At 42.6% G+C, this 13327-nt stretch overlaps 2 long non-coding RNA genes across 2 annotated transcripts in view; both read left to right on the top strand.

Annotated features, from left to right (window-relative positions):
* The window catches only part of LOC122456575, a 54227-nt gene that overhangs the window by 15139 nt on the left and 25761 nt on the right, over positions 1-13327 (top strand). The gene's annotated exons all lie outside the window — the stretch shown is intronic.
* LOC122456576 overlaps positions 1-13327 on the top strand; it is a 34917-nt gene that overhangs the window by 12444 nt on the left and 9146 nt on the right. The window lies entirely within an intron of this gene.

Raw genomic sequence — 13327 nt, 5'->3', positions numbered from 1 at the left:
TGCCCTTGTTGCCAGGAATGCTAGTGGCATATTGGGTTGCATTAGTAGGAGCATTGCCAGCAAATCAAGGGAAGTGATTATTCCCCTCTATTCGGCACTGGTGAGGCCACATCTGGAGTACTGCGTCCAGTTTTGTGCCCCCCACTACAGGAAGGATGTGGACAAATTGGAGAGAGTCCAGTGAAGGGCAACAAAAATGATTAGGGTGTTGAGGCACATGACTTATGAGGCAAGGCTGAGGGAACTGGGCTTATTTAGTCTGCAGAAGAGAAGACTGAGGGGGAATTTGATAGCAGCCTTCAACTACATGAAGGGGAGGATGGAGCTAGGCTGTTCTCAGTGGTGGCAGATGACAGAACAAGGAGCAATGGTCTCAAGTTGCAGTGAGGGAGGTCTTGGTTGGATATTAGGAAACACTATTTTACTAGGAGGGTGGTGAAGCACTGGAATGGGTTACCTAGGGAGGTGGTGGAATCTCAATCCTTAGAGATTTAGTTGGGGTTGGTCCTGCTTTGAGCAGGGGGTTGGACTAGATGACCACCTGAGGTCTCTTCAAACCCTAATCTTCTATGATTCTCTGTTAATGATTTGGCTGCGCAAGGGCACTTCCTTGTTTTTGTTTATTGTATTAACTAAAGGGTTATGGTCTGATTCAGATATAACTTGTAATAGTAAGTGTCATGTATTTTTGAATTCACCATGCATCACTTTCACAAAGTTTCAATGTGTGGTGGCACTTACAATGAAATAAGTTCTAGCAAAACTATAACTATGCATTATAGACTCATAGACTTTGAGATCAGAGGGGACCATCATGATCATCTAGTCTGACTTCGTTCACATTGCAGGCCATGGAACCTCACCCACCCAGTCCTGTAATAGACCCCTAACCTCTGGCTGAGTTACTGAAGTCCTCAACTAATGATTTAAAGACTTCAAGTTACTGCAGATGATGTCGGAGCAGGAGTTAATATTATAGTTTTTAATGAGGTAGAGTGAATTATTTGGAACTGTTTGAAAGCCTTGCAATAGAAAAACTCCATTCCCAGTGGTAGATAACTCTCTCTTGCAGAGACATTGTTCTGGGAATCAAATCCAGTTTTAGCTACTGATATATTAATAGGCTGGTCACATAGTATCTAAGCACCAGAGAAAAATTAAGAATTTCAGTAGATCCATGAAAGGACCTTACTCTCCACCACTTTTTGATTCAACCACTATTACTTAGAGCAGTTCTCAACCTTTTTCTTTTTGAGGACCCCCCAACATGCTACAAAAGTCCATGGCCTAGCTGTGCCACAACAACTGCTTTTCTGCAAATAAAAGCCAAGGCTGGCATTAAGGGGTAGCAAGCAGAGCAATTGCCTGGGGTCCCATGGCACAGTGGGCACAGCAAAGCTAAGTTGCTCAGGCTTTACTTCAGTCCCGTATGGTAGGGCTCAGGGCCACAGGCTGTAGTTCTGTGCTGTGGGGCTTTGGCTTTATGCCCTAGGATGTAGCGAGTCTAAAGCCAGCCATGCTTGGTGGACCCCCTGAAACCTGCTCGCAGCCCCCCAGGGGATCCCAGACCCCTGGCTGAGAACCACTGACTTAGAGGATTCTTTGGGAGTGGTAGGACTCTTCTTGTCTTCCTCTCCCCATCATTATCTGGTCCACAGGAAACCAAATAGAAATGATGGCCTCGTGACAGGGGAGTTGTCTCTACTTACAAACCTACAATTTGGAGGAAACAGTACCATTTCTGCCACCTTCCTCCAAAGGCCTCTATCCTGTATTAAGTGTCAGGGGGTAGCCGTGTTAGTCTGTATCCACTAAAACAATGAGGAGTCTGGCGGCACCTTGAAGACTAACAGATTTATTTGGGCATAAGCTTTCATGGGTAAAAAACCCACTTCTTTAGACCCATGGAGTGAAAATTACAGATGCAGGCATTATTATACTGACACATGAAGAGAAGGGAGTTACCTTACAAGTGGAGAACCAATGTTGACGGGGCCAATTCAATCAGGGTGGATGTAGTCCACTCCCAATATTTGCTGAAGAGATGTTAATACCAGGAAAGGGAAAGTTACTTTTGTAGTGAACCAGCCACTCCCAGTCCCTTCTCTTCATGTGTCAGTATAATAATACCCTGCATCTGTAATTTTCACTCCATGCATCTGAAGAAGTGGGTTTTTTACCCACGAAAGCTTATGCCCAAATAAATCTGTTAGTCTTTAAGGGGCCACCGGACTCCTCGTTATCCTGTATTAAGTGCTACTTTAGTGAAGACCTAATATCACAGTCTGTTGCTCAGCTTTCTCTCGGAGAGATCATAGGAAATAATGGTTTAGAACTATCCCCACATTAGATCCTTTTTTTTGTCAATTCCAGAACATTGAGATAAAACAGGACTCTGATTTCAATCATCCCAGATATGGATTTTACTAAACCAATGCCAGGCCTAAGTTTCTCCCCATTCAAATTTTTTTGTTCTGGGTATTAAAGTGTTAACTGATATTTCCAAATGACTGTATATACACAGATTAGGTGCAGATAATTTTATTTCCTGTCAAATAACTGCTAGCCACAGCTCTTTCTCTCTCGTGTGTGTGTGTATGAGAGAGAGAGAGAATATATTTTTCCACACAGTTCTAAGACTTCTATTTGCTGCAGGAAAGAGCCTTGATTTCAGACAAACACTTTTCCTGAGCCTCATGCCCTTCAGAGGGGAAGATTTACTCCATTATTTTTTACAATTTGTAAAACATACACAATCCGTTATGTGCTTATTTTAGGGTAGCAGTTCTCAACCTTTTCCACACCAAGACCCCTTTTTCCATGACTCTAGGTCCCCTCTCCATTCTAGCCAGGACCCTCCTCTCACTTACCAATAGGAAAGGCAGGGTGACTGTGAGCCCCGACACCTATTGGGATGCCCCAGTTGACAAACCCATGTCTTAAGAGCAAAGTTGGATAGGTGATTTGAGCAGGTTCTTCATACGTGATCCATTATTCATCTTCTCCCTTTTTCCTGGGTATTATAACGTTCAAGGGTGCTTGTGGTTGGGACTGTTTATGGGGTATGGGGGAAATTATTCATTCATCTTGTTCATTTGGTAATCTATAAATTTCACCAATGCAATATAAGATGCATCTCTATGCTCAGGCCTTCCCTGAGTCAGCAGCTGTAGAAGAGCTAGAAGTGACAAAGCAAGTTCACCCCACTCAAGAAAGCAGTGATAATGAGGCTAAATAAACAGAAGACATGGTCATTTCAGAGAGAACAGATGCTACTTTTAATTTGTGTATCTGGAGCATAGCTGCTATAGTGGTGAATGCACTGAAAAATACTTTGATAGATACCATTAGATCAGAATAAGATAGCAAAGATAAAACAGACCTTAGATGAGATAAGGGAGCACAAAAACTAGAGAGGGGAAAAGACCTAATACTCTGTGCCTTCTATGCCCCCGGCCTATCTAGGAACGTTCCCTGCCAAGCATCCCCTTTACAACTTCTGAAATAGGTGAAACCTGTCTGCCAGGTGGAGTCAGCAGCAACAGTATCTAGAGGTTCCTCTTAATACAAAACAGAACTGACTCAAGCCCCCACCCAGTAATCTGGGAAAATGTAACACTGCCCCGGGCGCTTCTGAGAGGCAATATTTCCCTTCTCGCAAGCACTGAGTCTGTGTATAACAAAAGAAATAAAAGGGAAAGGGAGCCCAACATTAATTTGGGAAAATACCACAAACACATTCAAAAGCATGTGACCATAAGCAGTCTGGACCCCACAGTGTGTGAGGCAGTGTCCCTTGCCTCAGTTTCCCACCTTGCAGTGGGAAAGTCTGACAAACAAATGCCCCTTTAACACATCATGCCCTTCTCCCTGCACTGCACCCCACTCACAGTTGGTGGTCCTTGGTTATGGAAGATCCAGAGTTCAGAGGTGCGTTCACAGTGGTTCACCTCCCACCCTTGGTGGAGGGGGGCATTGAGCAATGCCTCTGCAACTAGCTCACAGCTGCTGCTGTCTCTTTGCCACTGCTCTCTGCACATCACATTCTGAGGTTCCACCACTTAACTCAGGTCTCCGTGATATCAGCAGCTAGCAGGGAACCTCACTGCCAGTGCAGTTGCTGTGTTGTCTGTCACTGCAACATTGTCCCCACAACAAGGTCTAAAGCTGAGCCCCTTAGACCTGCTCAGCTGTGATGTCTGCACCAGGAACCACCCAGCAGCACGAAGGACTCTCAAATAAGTCTAATTAGCTCCATCTTTAAACACTGGAAAAGGGCAGTCCAAATGTTCGCTAGGACTCTTGAGGTAGAGACTGCACTCCCAGGTAAAAACACCAGTCCCACCCCCTTTCATCTTCACTAGGATTTGGCATCCCTACTCCCTGCTTAGCAAGAGAGGTTCAGTTTAGGGTGACCCCCTCAATGAGACCATGCTGAGCACAGTTCTGCTGACCTTTACTCGTACAATAAGGATAACAATATTTCATTACCCCTCCATTCAAATACTAGAGTGATCTGTAACCCAAAGCCAGCCAGAGTTGATCATTTTGGCAAAGCAGCTCCATCATGGTGCACACCTCGGCAGCATGTCTAAGCAAACATAGTCTGCTCCTGAAGTATTTTCCCCAGTGCATCACAAGATGTCAGAGAAGAGCTTGTTTAGACCCTGCTTACATAGAAAATAGAAGAAGAAATCCAGCACTTGATTTTTGCTTTGCTGTAGGCAGCAACTGGTTTTCAGAGTGGAAATGCTAACAAACATGAGTTTGTGGGCGGTAAGTTTCTATTTACTGGTCAAACTGATTAGGATAGAGGTGGGAGACAGTGAGAGGACACTGGTTCCCTTCTTAAAATAATCAGTGAGTTTAATGCATGGAAATGAAACAGAGATAGAGAAGTTCCTCTTATTTAATAGCGTTTCTCCTTATTAAATGTTCCCCATTCAATCCCCGGGGCTCATGTTCAATCTATGAATGTCTATTCTTCTATTTGGTTATAGAAGCTTCCCTTCTCTTTCCTTGTAAGAAGGCATACATTTGCCTGAGCCTCTTGAAATCCCAACATGAATCAGTCAATTCAGCTCCAGCCAGCGGACCACCCTGGTGGGGATGTGCCTTTGACAGCATGCTGTCAAAAGTGTTTCCCTACAGGCACACTCTCTTTTTAAAATTCCTGACAGAACCGTTTTCTGAAAGCTTTTGTTCAGTAAGCATGTTTCATTTGCTCCCACTCTCAAACTTCCTGGAAGCTGAATTAGCACCCCGCCAATGCCTCTGGTGTATGTTTTTGCACCCCAAAAAGGGCCTCAGGTTCTGCAATCTGATTAGATGCAAAATTTAAATTCAGCAGACATCTGACAAACACATCTGAAGATTTTCAGTATGTGCCATCTTGAAATAGCTGGAGCAGAATCTACAGTGTTAATTAGCAATTACATTCATGTCCAAAAAATATATAAATAAAGTACAACAAGCTAGAAATGCTAAAGATCACAAAGACTGAAGGTACTCAGCAAAGCCTAATTAAAAATGTGAGGAGACTGCCAGTGTATCTAATGTATGCATCTTCCTTTTCCAGATGATCCTTTCAATAGGCAGGATATAACTATAAAATATGAGTTATTCCTATTCAGTGGAGATCATACACCTGGAAGCTCTCTCCATTTGGGGAATGAAATAAATAGAACTCATGTGATGAAAAGAAACCTTGAATGGTTAGCAGGAACAAAGCTTTTTGAAGAGTCATGGCTTTGATTGGTAAACAACTGCCTCTATGAAGGTTGGTTCAATAATATGATGGACATCTGCTTCCTAAAAGCTTACAATGCTATTGTGGTTTCCATCCTAAGCAGCAGCTGTGAAGAGGCTTAGCTCCTTTGGCTTTTCCCTGTCTATATTCCTGGCATTTTTCTTTAAAAAAATGGTATAGTTTAAACAACACAATGCTGGATAGAATGTCTTTGTAAGGCAAACACAGAAATGTAATAAAGTGAAGCTGAGGTGCCCTGTAAATTGAATACGCCAAATTGCCTCTGAATGATACTTGTAATTTCTTGTACAAATCACTGATATTCTCAAAGCTGCCTCCTGCTTTTATGTCTGTTAAAAAAACAAAAACAAACCAACCCTCACTTAAGAAGCAAGAGCTATTGTATGTCACCCACTGGTCATTATTAAAGGAACATGAATGACTTTGAAGGCAAACCCTCCAGAATTGGGACCCCAGGGGCCAGTCATCATTTCATCCAGTGTAAAGGAGTATTCTGGAGGAGGAGGAGGAGGAAAAATTTCCAGAATCAGGTGCATTTTCCTATTAAAAAATGATAAACCTGGAAGCACATGGTCTTCTGCCAATGATCTCAGTTCATGAGCCTGTGATTAGGACCCAATCCTGCACACCCCCAAAACTCCCATTGATTTCAGAATCAGGGCCTTGAGTAGTGTGTTTTTGAACTGAAGGAGAATTGAAAATAGTGCTGGCAGTACACAGGAATATAACAGACCAAGCCTAAACTTATTGCTGTAGAAATCCAAAACATTTGCTGCAAGAAGCACTTGTCAATGGAAACCATTCAAATGCTGCTAGATAGACAATTTTTTTTAAGACGGGGAGGGGGAATGATGTTCTGCAGTTTCATTTTTATTAAATAAAAATGTTAGGGCTGAGATTTGTGTGCCCTGTACTGTGTGTGAAGCTTGTAAAATGAGTTGTTAAATTCCTTTGTTCCTGGCTTTACCAGTGAATGGTGCTAGCTGCCTGGTTTTGTAGCCCTTTAATGGACACTGAAGTTAGGTAAACAGTGGATCCCGTTTTAAAGGGTTACTTTTTTAGATGGTAATATTTGAATATAAACTCTTTGAACTGCAAAACATGGAAAACCAACCCCAGATTATTTTAAGCATGCAGCAGGCATGTTTGAATGGGCAGTCACATAGACTGTAAAGACAGGAAAAATTTCTAACCAGTTATTAGCATTATTAATGCCCATTGTACATGTACTAGCAGTACATTAAGGTCCACATTTTTCCAAGTACTTGCATGATTTGTGCAACATCCATTGCACAAACACAAGTCAGGGATTTTCTTGTGCTCCTTCTGATGCACATGCATACTGATGCATACATGCACTGAGGGCCACTGAGCATGAGGAGCAAAAGGGCATGCGTACTTTGAACATGGGGATACAGAACACATTCACTCTCAGAAGGGAAAATGCCCTATCTGCCTTTTACCTTTATTCAACCAGGTTTTTATTTTTTACTACATCTCTGTGAGGGACAGGGGAGTCGGGGGCTGAGAAGTTTGCTTCCTTTTAGTGAGGGACTTGATATAGCTTTAACTTCATGTAATGGTGCCTGGATATTATGGAGATTGATGCCTTGGAGATATGTATGCCAATAAAATAAGATTCACAATACCAGAGTGTTTGTGAAGGTTAAACTGTACAATCGGACAAGGACAAAAACCTCTTGGGGAAGACAGCATTGAGGGGATATTGCTCAAGAAAAGGGATATATGTGTGTGCCAATCTGCAGGTATGAATAACTCAATACAGAGAGTAGTTAGCTAACAGGCTGCGTAGTACTTATCAGCAGAGATTCACGTAGGGTGATTTTCTACCCTGACCTTTTTCAAAGCCGGGTGAAGCTGCACTGAGCTATCTGTGTGCAGTTCTAAGACTTTTATTAGCAAAGCAAAATGAAAATTGATGCCCAGTTAAAGAAGGGGAGTACATGCATGGTGGAGTAATAAAGGCTCTTTCTGGCATGTTGATGCATAGCTTTTTTTCTGAGTGCAGGTTTGGGGTGTGTGTGCAGATGAAATGTCTACATTAGGCCCACTGCCCAGGACAAATAGACTGTCTAAAATGAACAACTCTGTAATGAGCTAGTTTTCAGTTGCTGTGGTGGAGACTGTAGACTAGTGCTCTGCATGACTGTGTCTTGTCAAAAATTGAAAGCCTGAGGGCAGAACTGGGTTAAGTTTCATTGCTCCCTGGGGAAGCACTTTGGTTGGGATCCCCATAGGCATTGGAGCACCCCAGGCAGATGGAATCTTCATAGAGCACAGGGGCTTATTTTCACATGGCAGAGGGCATAATAAAAATGTGAGCTCAGTGTCGGAGAGTTTATTTCCTGTCCCCGGTCACTAGACCTGGGTCAGGGTACAAAGGTAAAAACTTGTGTCACATGGTAAAAACTTGTGACACACATGGTCAGTATCCACTGTTTTCAGTGGAGGCAGGGACTCTACAGTGGCAACACGTTTGTGAGGTATCGGAGTATTGCTGGCATCTGCTCTATTTTATTTCCAGTTGAATCCCTGGCCCATGGTCTCTGGACTATGGACGTTCTGCAGTTTTCTTAGGTGCGGGAGGGGGAAGGTTACCAAGAAGGATAGAGTAGAATCATTTTGTATTAGCAAAGGAAATTCTATTCCTCTGTCTGATTTCCATTCTACATATTGATGCTGTAGACAGCTGACTACCCCTAAAGTCAGTCTTAGGGAGGAGAGAATCAGGGGAACATTTTCCTCTCTGAAGAACAGTGCTACACAATTGACTAGGAATGGAGCTTTGCTCTAACAGACCGATTACCTTGAAATAGTCTCACTTCTGCCAAGTTGGGCTATAAATTGTACGTTAAAAGGTTATGGGGGTTCAAGCGTCACTCCACAGTTTGAGGGTAGGTGCTTCTTCTTGGGTTGCCAGCAGCTGCAAAGATCTAGGTACCTGGGATGGGGAAAAGAAATTCTTGAACACTGCTTAGTACTGGAGGGAGAGGGGCCTTCTCTTGGAAGGCTTTTCTCCACAAGAGAGCTGTTGGTTTTTCAGTCCCAGAAATTCAGCCTGACTAGATTTTCCACTGCATGGGGGCTGTCTCCTGAAGAACAATCCCTAGGGAGCTGTCTGCAAAACACTGACTGCCAGAAAGGTGGGGGAGGATGTGCCACAGCAGGAGAGAATTTTAATTAGAGCTGCTCTGACTCAGAACATGGGGATTGCAGGGAGCAGGTGGAATAGGCCCTTAAACATTGCTACTGAACTGCCTTAATCAGAACAGCTGGTAAATCTCTTGAGGACCGGATGGTGCTTTTGAACATGAAGGAGGGAATTCTTTTTTTTGCTGCTGCTGGGTTGTGGCTTCTCCTCCCAGCTGCCAAAGCTGAAAGTTAGCCAGGCCCTGGTATTGTGTGCTCTCAGTCAGGCAGAGGAAGGCATTTTTAACTTGCAGGTTGGTGTGTGGAAAAGGGGGTGGGGAGAGCAACTGCAAAACTTGAAAGGTAGGAAGGATTCAGAGTAGAATCAGGGCTGTGTATTTTAAGGGCTCTAACCTGGGAATCTCGGCTGTAATAGTCCCTGCAATAGAGAGAATTTTATCAGAGCTGTACAGCCTCCCTTGAAGGAGTGGATACTATTCATCTGTAACCTTAGGGAGATCAGTGCTAAGGCTGGTACGGGATTTCACTGCAGAGGCAGTAACCTGCCCAGGGCATTTGCCAGTGCCAGTGATTTCTGCTCTGTGTGTGTGTATTTTCTCTTGCTGTGTAGAGGTAGCTGAAAACAGGCAGTAGCAAAATCATTATCCACCTAGGCTCTCACTAGAGTAACATATGCCAGTGCAAGAACATCTAGTAATCATAAGATGGATGGATCATATTACATAAGCTACTGGTGGTTGGCATGTTAAAACTCACTGCATCATAAATGGCAGCAGTGGTGCTCAGGGCTTCTCAAAACGTCAGGGTGTTGAGCGGTGTTAATTTGCACTGACTTCAGACTGCATCCTCATCTCAGCTGCTGTTGAAAGCCCTGCTCACCTTATACAGAATCCAGCATAGATACCAAAGACAGGGGAGGGGTGCACTTGTGCACAATCATTAGACATAAAAACAGCAGTCAGTGCCAGAGGAAGAGGAGAGTTGGGAGTGGCAGTAAAGCATTTGCTCCCCTGTAATCAATATAAATGCTGCTTCTCTACCCCCAAGTTACCAAAACAATGGGAACTTTCAGAATCTATTTTCAATGGACAGCCCTACCAGAGAGAAAAGTCAGCACTGTTGCTTGTTTTCAATTAAAAATCAGGATGTGGATTCACTACTTGTGTTTTATATACTTGTCAACAAATAAAATTGCCTCTCCATATTGACCTCGGTTGCTATCTTGCAACCCAACTTTAATCTTTAAGTGGCATCAGCCACTTAAAACCAGCATTTGAGCACTGTCTGAAGAAGCTCAGAGTGTTTTGAGGGAGCAGGGTTTGCAGCCTTCCCAGCAAAAGATGTTGCAAATGGAGCAGTTTGTTGATACCCTATATCTATGACTGTCCTGCTAGCAGAGGATTTTAACTTCCATTGCTGGAACATCACAACCGGCTAACAATAGTGATGCAAACAGTTTGTATAGCTATGTCTCGGGGATGCTTGAAAGCATTATATCCGTGACATGAAAGTCTATTTAGTAGTTCGCTATTAAACACACTGGCAGTTCTTCCCAGTCATGTTTGTGTGTTGTGAAGTATGTGTATATCTGTGTCTATGTGGAAAAGCCAGACTCTCTGGCAGAACAATCAGAGTGTACAGTACTCTTTGCTTCTTTCATCCAGTTAATGTAACTTTTGCCAGACAATGCTTAGAATGAATCAGAGGGCATTGTGTCAACTGATCTGTGAACAATGTAACCAATTTTTCATTAACCAACAGCTTATGGAGAAGTTGCTAAATTTTATGGGCCATTAGCAGCTTCTGACGGTGCAAATGACTATGAAAATCAGGGTCTTGCAGTTTTGAATCCTGCTCATTTGATAAATTGCCTCATTGCAACCATAGCATTTTGAAGAAATGTACTCAGTCAGTATTACCCAATTTAAACAAGTTGTTGAAGGCTAGTAAAACAACCCATCCAGTGGGTGGGAAACTACTGTAATGGCATACAGACACTCCACATCTTCAAAAATGTGCTAGGTTTTTAAAAAAAGTTAATTTTGAAAATCTTTGCATCAAGGGAGACCGTTCATTGTGGTTTGGAGCTAGGGAGATAAAGAGGAACAGATACTTATTTAGCAAATGAGGTGCCCCTTCATAACAAGACAGCTAATAATAATGCATATCTCTATTCATCCATACATATCAAAGGACTTTATAAAGGAAGGTAAAAGTCATTATCCCCATCTTACGGATGGGAAAACTGAAGCCCTGAGAGGTGAAGTGAGACTTGCCAAGATCACACAGCATAAGTGGCAGAGCAAGGATTAGCACCTAGATCTCTGGACTTTCACAGAGCCCGATCCACTGGGCCTTGTTGCCTTCTCCATGTGGGCAACAGTGGTGCTAGTTGCATCTGTTTTTGAACTAGAGATTCATATAATTACTTTTACAACATCTCAAAGCATACTGGTCATTTTGCAATCTCTTCAGGCAAGGGACATTATATTTTATTTGTGTTGTAATCTAATTTGTAAGAGAAGAGCTGAAGCCACAAAATTTAAATCTGGAAATGAATTTTGGAGGATGTTTGGAGATAGTGTTCAGACCCAGGTTTATAGTCTACACTCATCTCTGATTTACATAGTTTTTGTGTAATTTACAGAAAATTACAATTTTTACAAAAATTTACAGTTTTTGTCCGCAGGGTTCAATTGTCATTTCCCTGGGCTCTGTGAACATGCAATTTTTATCTGGGAACTGCAATACCACATTATAAACTACCGAAGGGTAGAACTCTATCTGATGCTTGGTGGGCAGGAGGAAAATGGGGAAGCCTGTCTCATACTGGCCTAGAACCATGCTAGGAGCAGCCCAATGGCTAATATGCTTCTATTCCCACTGTTGGCTAGAATTTCAAACTTCTTGCTACAGCTGAAACAACTGTTAGCCTTGGTTGTTAAAACTAATTGAGGGTTTTTAAAATTGAGGCAGCAGTTAATTATGAGATGGTTTAGCTAGTGTAGGTGGATGGGGCTATGCTACATTATGGCCAGACTTTAAAAAACATGAATTCACTTGCTATGTGGGTAAAAGAACAGTTGTATAACTGGGTTATAACACAGGTTAGCCTTGTCCACACAGATTGCTCCTAACCATGTTATAATGTAGCTGGACCACAGCCTAATTTAACAAATGGTTTTAAAATCAGAAGCTGTAGCTGTAAGGTAGACTGAGCCATAGACAGGTTTCAGAGTAGCAGCTGTGTTAGTCTGTAAAAAAAAGAACAGGAGTACTTGTGGCACCTTAGAGACTAACAAATTAGAGCATAAGCTTTCGAGGGCTACAGCCCACTTCATCTGATGCATAAATTTGTTAGTCTCTAAGGTGCCACAAGTACTGCTGTTCTTTTTGCAGATACAAACTAACATGGCTGCTACTCTGAAACCTGTCATTATGCAAGGCACTGAATTTAGCTGTATGGAATGGAAATCCATCAACTTCATGAAAAGACTTGTACAGATACAGACAGACATAATCTTCCTTTCCAAATGTAAACAGATGGACATCATACCAAAAGGACTAAAGGTAAAAAATCCATTACAATCTACATATCACAAAGACTATGCTGACAGTTTGGGCCACACACTCTCAAAGAAACTGCAAAACCACCTGATCAACATCCTATACAGCAAACAGGGAAAGATTAATAATGAGCTCTCAAAACTGGACTCTCATAAAAAACCAACCTTCCACACAAACTTCCTCATGGATAGATTTTACAAAAACTAGACAAGCCATTTACAACACAAACTTTGCTTCTCTACAAAGGAAAAAGGACACTAAACTATCTAAACTGCTACATGCCACAAGGAGCCACAAGAGTAGTTCCCTTAACCCACCCAACAATATTGTTAATCTTTCCAGCTATACTCTTAGTCCAGCAGAAGAGTCTGTCTTATCTTGGGGCCTCTCCTTTTGTCCCTCCAGGCCTGTGAACATGATACAGTTCTGTGGTGACCTAGAATCCTACTTCCGATGTCTCCGACTCAAAGAATATTTCCAACACGTCTCTGAACAACATACTAACCCACAGAATCCTTCCTACCAACACTACAAAAAGAAGGATTCTGTGTGGACTCCTCCTGAAGGTCAAAACAACAGACTGGACTTCTACATAGAGTGCTTCCGTTGACATGCACGGGCGGAAATTGTGGAAAAGCAGCATCACTTGCTCCATAACCTCAGCCGTGCTGAACACAATGCCATCCACAGCCTCAGGAACAACTCTGACATCAAATCCTGACAAAGGAGGTGCTGTCGTCATCATGAATAAGTTGGAATATGAACAAGAGGCTGCTAGGCAGCTCTCTAACTCCACATTCTACAGGCCATTATCCTCTG

This window comes from Dermochelys coriacea, chromosome 1 (genome assembly GCF_009764565.3).
Source record: "Dermochelys coriacea isolate rDerCor1 chromosome 1, rDerCor1.pri.v4, whole genome shotgun sequence".
NCBI lineage: Eukaryota > Metazoa > Chordata > Testudines > Dermochelyidae > Dermochelys > Dermochelys coriacea.
Note: the sequence above shows the minus strand (reverse complement) of the source record. Positions and strands in the feature narration are given on the sequence as shown.